Source organism: Pseudorca crassidens, chromosome 9 (assembly GCF_039906515.1).
Source record: "Pseudorca crassidens isolate mPseCra1 chromosome 9, mPseCra1.hap1, whole genome shotgun sequence".
NCBI lineage: Eukaryota > Metazoa > Chordata > Mammalia > Artiodactyla > Delphinidae > Pseudorca > Pseudorca crassidens.
Genome location: NC_090304.1, coordinates 15,599,640 through 15,605,639, shown reverse-complemented (window position 1 = coordinate 15,605,639; position 6,000 = coordinate 15,599,640). Strand labels below are relative to the sequence as shown.

General features: G+C 55.6%; 1 protein-coding gene across 5 annotated transcripts in view; it reads left to right on the top strand.

Moving 5' to 3' along the window:
- Positions 1-3,339: 3,339 nt before the first annotated feature.
- The window catches only part of TSPAN18 (tetraspanin 18), a 180,830-nt gene continuing 178,169 nt past the window's right edge, over positions 3,340-6,000 (top strand). For 2 of the 5 annotated variants that reach the window (XM_067749315.1, XM_067749311.1), the window contains exon 1: positions 3,888-4,091. The gene's annotated coding sequence lies outside the window, so the exon portion shown is untranslated. Of the gene's footprint in view, positions 3,502-3,883; positions 4,092-5,394; positions 5,669-6,000 lie in introns of those variants that run through there. The other 3 variants (XM_067749312.1, XR_010946069.1, XM_067749313.1) reach the window with 3 other exon arrangements.

Here is a 6,000-nt window from a genome sequence, read left to right as displayed (position 1 = left end):
GGCTGCCTTGCAAAAGCTAGGTTGGAAGGTCAAGATGCCTCCTGGGGAAAGGATCCCGCCCGGCCAGCATTCATCCAGCCATCCGTTCACACATTAGGCTCACGTTGACTGAACATTTATTATATGCCAGGGGCTTTCCATGAGACTCTCACAGCCACCCCATGCCAGAGGTGCGTTTACAATTCCCATCTAGAAATGCATCAATTCACTGAGGCTCAGAGAGTTTTTAAGTGGACAGTTCAAGGTGGCACAGTTAGGAAGTGGCACCCAACATCCCCTGAGCGCTGGCTCTGCCAGGTGCAAAGGCCCTGGAGATGGACAAGGCAGGGCCCCAGTACTTGAGAGGCTTACAGTCTGATTAGCCATAAATTTATAAATGTTAGAAGTAAATCTAGCGATTTCGAATTCTTTTTAAGTGAAGGACACTTTCTCCTTGAAATCTCATGTGAGACACCAGCATACAAAACAGATGAAAAGGGAACCTGCTTCTGGCTAAAGCTGGGAGGGAAGTTTCCCTCCCTCTTCCACGATCGTTAGGTACCTAGGAGTGGGAACTGCCAGCCTGACCTGAAACCCACTGATCCCACCCAAACACCTCACTCATTTTACCGATGGGAACACTGAGGCCTGGAGAGGGAAGAGAATTGTCAAGATGGCCAGGACTGGAACTTCGGTCTGTGGACTCGTGGTTTGGAGCTCTTTGCTCTGCATTAGTGCCCCCAAGGTACCAATGTTGGCCGCTCACCCCAGGTGTCCTGTGCCAGTGGCTGGAGCACAATACCTGGGTTGCCCACCTGGCCACACTCAGGTGAGTTTGGGGCTTTCACGCCAATTCAACATTTTTTTTTTCCCCAGATGACGGAGAAAAATGAAGTCTAAGAGCCCCCTTGGAGAAGAGGTGAATATTTTCAGAAGAACTATTTCTACTAGACCCCCAAACACCAGGGGAGTAGAAAGGGCCCTGGCCTCGGAGTCAGGAGGCCTGGTTCAATGCAGCTCTCTGACCACGAGGAGGAGACGATAGTCTGTGGTTCTTCCTCAGTTTCCCCATCTGTAAGATGAAGTTGGATTACAGTGAATTCTCCACAAGATTCCTTCCAGGGTGGGCAAATGGGGAATCTAGAATCTTCTGGGCCAGGCCACTTCTGGGTTCATGACCACCTAGACTCCAATTGGTCAGCAGTGGTCTTAACATCACCTTCACTCCCTCCTGGGGACTGCTGACCCTCAGCCCTGCCCACTCCCAACATTTTCTCCCTTTTCTGGCCTCTCTTCTCTGGAAAGCCTTCTCCCTCTCTGTTTCCCAACAAGCCACAAATTTAGTTCCTTTCTTGCTTTTATCAAAGGATACCAAAAAGGATTCTAGAAGCCATTTGCCCTGGGCCCTTGTGGTGCAGGTGGCCACACTGAGGCCAGACAAGGCAGGACTTCCCCAAGGCCATCCTGTGAGCAGGAGGAAGGCCGGCTCTCTGTAACCCAAATCACGTTCTCTCATGCAGGACTAAACTCTTAGGGTTCCTGACTTTGGCCAGAAAGTACTTCTTAGCTAATATATTCAGAATTGTGTTTCCTGATTGTGGGGCAGTAGAAATAGTGAAGGAGATATAAGGGGTCTTCAGTACCCTGACAGACCTCCTGGGAAGGAGGTTTATTGGTTTATTGTTGCTGTGTCCTTAACACCTTTCTATCCTTGTTAATCTCCCTTTTCCAGAGACAGTGGGGCCTCTGGCTTCACACCTTCCCTAAGCAGCAGTATTGTGTTGGAGGTTTTTTTTTTTTTTACTGTGGTTAAATATATATTGCTAGAATTTAATAACACCGTTTTATTTGCATTGTATTCATTTTTATGGTTACCTTCTATTTATAGTAACGTGATGCCCATTTTCCATTTATGGTAATGCTGTAACATTTCTTTGTAAAACACGCACATTTACTTAAAAAAAAAATAAAACAAGCAAATAAAAAACCCAAGAGTTGATTTAAAGGAAGCGATTAAGCAAATGGTTCTACCTGGTGTGCAGATAGGGCCAGATTCTCAACGGAGGCAGAGAACTGCTGAGGTCTGGGAAACTCTGACTTGGAACTAGAGCTCTCCTCCCAGCTGGGTGTCTGACTGTCCAAATGGCCTGCCCTGTCCTCACCTCCCCGTGCTCCTTTCTCCCACTTCCTCCCGCCTGCTTCTGCCCATCCTGTGGATCCCCAGAAACTCCATCCATCCCTCCCGCTGCCCCTGGCCTCCACCTCCTGGGCCCCAGCACCCTCATGGTAGGTTCACGCTTTTTTCCTCTTTAAATTTGTGTGGTGTCTTGCATCCAAGGAGGCGCACACAGACGGCCTCTCCCAACAGCATTCCAGAAACGAAGAGCCTGTGAGGTTTCTCAGGGCAAATGGTCAGCCTCTCCCCCAACACTGTTTTGGCAGCTGAAGGGGTGAATGTGGAGCCTGAAGCCCTTTCAAGTTTTCCTTGTCCTTGTTTTACAGAAATTGCATTAGTAGAGATTTTTCTTCCCTTGGGTTAAGGATTGCTCACTCTGGGTCCAGTTGAAAACTGTGGATCCAGGTTTTTTTCTTCCAGCCACACCTCTACTGTATTAGGCCCTCCTCAATTTACTCAGTGAAATAGTTGAAAGGACCTGACATCTTCCAAGTCCTTAGAAGGATGTATCCTTTTCCTGGAATGTGGGCAAGGAAAGGCAGAGACTTCCTGCCCCTGCAAATGCTGCCCTGTGGCCTGACATCACCAACATTCCTATCCAAGACTGGAGTAGGTTCAACTCCTATCAGTCACTCACCCCTTAGTGCAAATCAGTTGACAAAGGGGCCTCCTGCAGAACTTGTGTGTGTTTGAATGTCCTGGCAGGCAGGCACTGGGTGTGGAATCTTCAGAGCTGGGACTCAAAAAATTGTTGCCCAGGGACAAGGAGTGGGCAATCTGAGCCCCTCTCCTCTGGGGGGTTAGAGAGCACTTTCACTTGGGCTGTCTGCTTTGATCTGCTTGCTTGCCCATTTTGTCTGGGGCAGGCGGTGGGTAGCTACTTCACAGAAGAGGTTCAGAGGTTAAATGTCTTGGTGAAGTCATGCGTCAGTGGCTGGGGAGGGGGCCTGTGGCTCAGGCAGTGGTACAAAGATGAAAAGATAAGCCCTGAGATGGAGACACAGGTCTGGCCTCTTGCAATCAAGTCGTTTGCATCTGGTCTGGGGTGGGCACCCCTGCGTCCCCAACCTCTTGCTGCAACCCCTCCAGTCTCCTCTATTAACGGCATCGGTCCAAAGCAGCCCAGGGAGGGTGAATCACCCTGGCTTTCAACAGGTCCTTCTAGGGCAGCGGGAAGATGAGGAGCGAGGTCCGGATGGCGGATCATCCCACCCCGCAGCCCTGCGGTCCGGCCACGGAGGTCGGGGGGCAGCGTGGAAGTTTCCCTGGAATAAATACTCCGGTCTAGCGCGCCCCGCTCCCCACTCCCCCTACGGATCTCCTGAATTCAGACGAAGCGAGGGCCTGTGAGCAGAGTGGGGAGGAGGGCAGGGGTGACAGAAGGGGAGAAGGGCAGAGGGTGGCCCCAGGGGCTCCCGGAGCGAGGCCTGGATGCTGGACCAAGCCCGGGAGGGGGCAAGTGGGGCAGCTCGCCGGAGGAGACGTGCCTTCACGTCGGCCGCCAAGGCAGCGGCGGCGGCGGCGGCGGCGGCGGCGGCGGCGGCGACTGGAGACTGAAGGGGAGGAGGTTTGGGCAGGGGAGGGAGCTCGGGGGAGAGGGAGGGAGGGACGGAGCGGTGGCGGGGAGGTGGGGCCGGCGGGCGGGCGGCTGCAGCTGCCGCCGGCGTCTCGGGGGCTCCAGGCTGCGGGGCGGACGCAGCGCCTAGTGATCCACCGCGGAGCCGCGCGAGGCCGCCCGAGCCCGAGCCCGAGCCCGAGCCCCGAGCGAGCGCCGCCGCCGCCTCTCGCCAGCCGGTCCCCGGACGCGCCGCCGCCGCCACAGCCGGGAAGGCAGCCGGTGCCTAGCAAGTTGCGAGTGCGCTTCTCCGCCCGGGGAAAGTTTCCCCCGCGGCCGCCGACTGGAGTTGGCGCGGGATCCGGCCACTGCCGCTGGAAGGTAGGGGTTCCGCACCTCAGTGCCCTCCGTGCGCCCGCCGCCGCGCCCCGGGGGCCTTGGGGGCCCAAGCGCGCTTCCCGCCTCCCCGCGGGCGACTGTTGGGCACGGTGGGGGTGGGTGTGGAATGGGGGCATCCCAGGATGTTCAAGTTCTACTTCGGCTAGGCTGGGGAAGGGGCGGGGGGAGACGTGCTCGTCCCCATCCCTGCCCCGAATCCGCCGAGGGCCAGAGGCTTCCCCCGGGACAGGTGCAGCGCTGCTTGGCGCTCTGGGCGGGTATTTGGGGGTGGGGGGGCAGCAGAATGGCGGGGGTGGCAGGTGTGGTTACAAGTCGGGGTCTTGGCGAGGGCTGCGTCCTGAGGGAGGCGGTGCGCGCCATGCCACTCTGTAGGAGGGCAGGTAGGGACTAAGGATTAGGAGCGAGGATCCGGGCCGTGAGGATTGCCGGGCCCAGCAGGGCCACTGAGGGCGGGTCGCCTTCGGAGTCCCTGGAAGCGGGGCGGGGCGGGGGCGCCACGCTTTCCTTCGGGGCCCCCTTTATTCCGTACTCGGTGTGTGCGGTTTGGGGAAGCAGAGACTCCGTTGGGTGCTCGTTGGATCCGAGGCTCGAGCACGTCCAGATTTAGGGGGCGCAGCGGGAGTCCTCTTGGAGGGTTGGAGGGCACGGGTGGGTTCGCGCCGGCTTTGAGTCCCGGCTGGATTGAGGTGAGTTCGCTCCCGCGAGGGGGCGCCCTTCCCTGGCCGTTTCACCCACAGGAAGGCGAGTTCTGGTTCCTGCGAGACAAATGCACCGAAATCCAGGACCGACAACCGCAGACCAACCCCCAACACACGAGGGGCCAGCCCTGAGGAGCACCCCACCGCAGCCGGAATGGGGCAGAGGGTCGGAGTGTGAGGCTGGGATGCCCCAGTTATAACTGCGCTGTGTACTGGAAAGCTTGGCTCTCAGGAGCTGGTTTTTCTTGGGGGAGCTGGCAGGATGTATGGATGAATAAAAAATTCACCCGCAGAAAAACCAAAAGGAGGGGAACTTTACATTAACAGCGAATTGGTGTGGAGTAAGTGTATGGGAGCATTAACTTTCTGAGGTTTCTTTGGGGTCTGAAACCCAAACCGCTGAATGCACCCTTTTGGTAAAAGTTGTACCTTTGTTCCCTGGATCTGGCCAGATCCCTTTCTGGTGTGGGTGGGTTGAGGGTCTTGGGGTGAATCCCCTCTCTGGGCACAAATAAACTGGGAGGCACAGGGTGGGGTTGATGGGGGCCCTTAAAGGCTTTAGCAGTCCAGTTTCAAGTGGTAAATTTCATTTCCTCTTGGGGTCTGGAGTCTACAGGCCACATTCATGTGGTCATTTCACAATTATTGGTGGAAACCTGCCACGTGTCCCCTTGTGGGACCTCAGGGCCCCTGTGTGTTGAGTCTGTGGGTCTGTGCCAAGGCCTCAGGGAGCCAGACGGCTGCTGGCATCTATGAAGAGCATCATCTTTGTCGTGTGTGGGCTGTTCGACATTGGAGGGACCCTGAAGCACTGTGGCCTCATCTTTCTCTCTAATTCCCTCCCTCTTCCCTGCACCCCAAGTGAGTACAAATGAGCAAATCTAAGAACGTGCATGGTCTCATAGTGGCTGGCGGAAGTTTTCATCTTTCTCGTGGATGCCAGTGTGGGCTCATTGGGCAGCCCCCCTCCCCCCGCTCATGTTCCCAAAGTCCCCTGCAAAGGTGATGGAAAAGGGTGGTCCCTGAAAGAGAGTTGAGGTTCTTGCTTTCAGTGTAGCAAATGTTTTTGTTGGATGCTCTCATATTGCTCGAGGACAAAGTTGCTGTAAAGAAAGATCAGCATGGTTTTTATTTTGAATAGAAGAGGACAGACGAGTAGGGAGGAGACAGAGGAAAGGGTGGAGAAGCCCGCT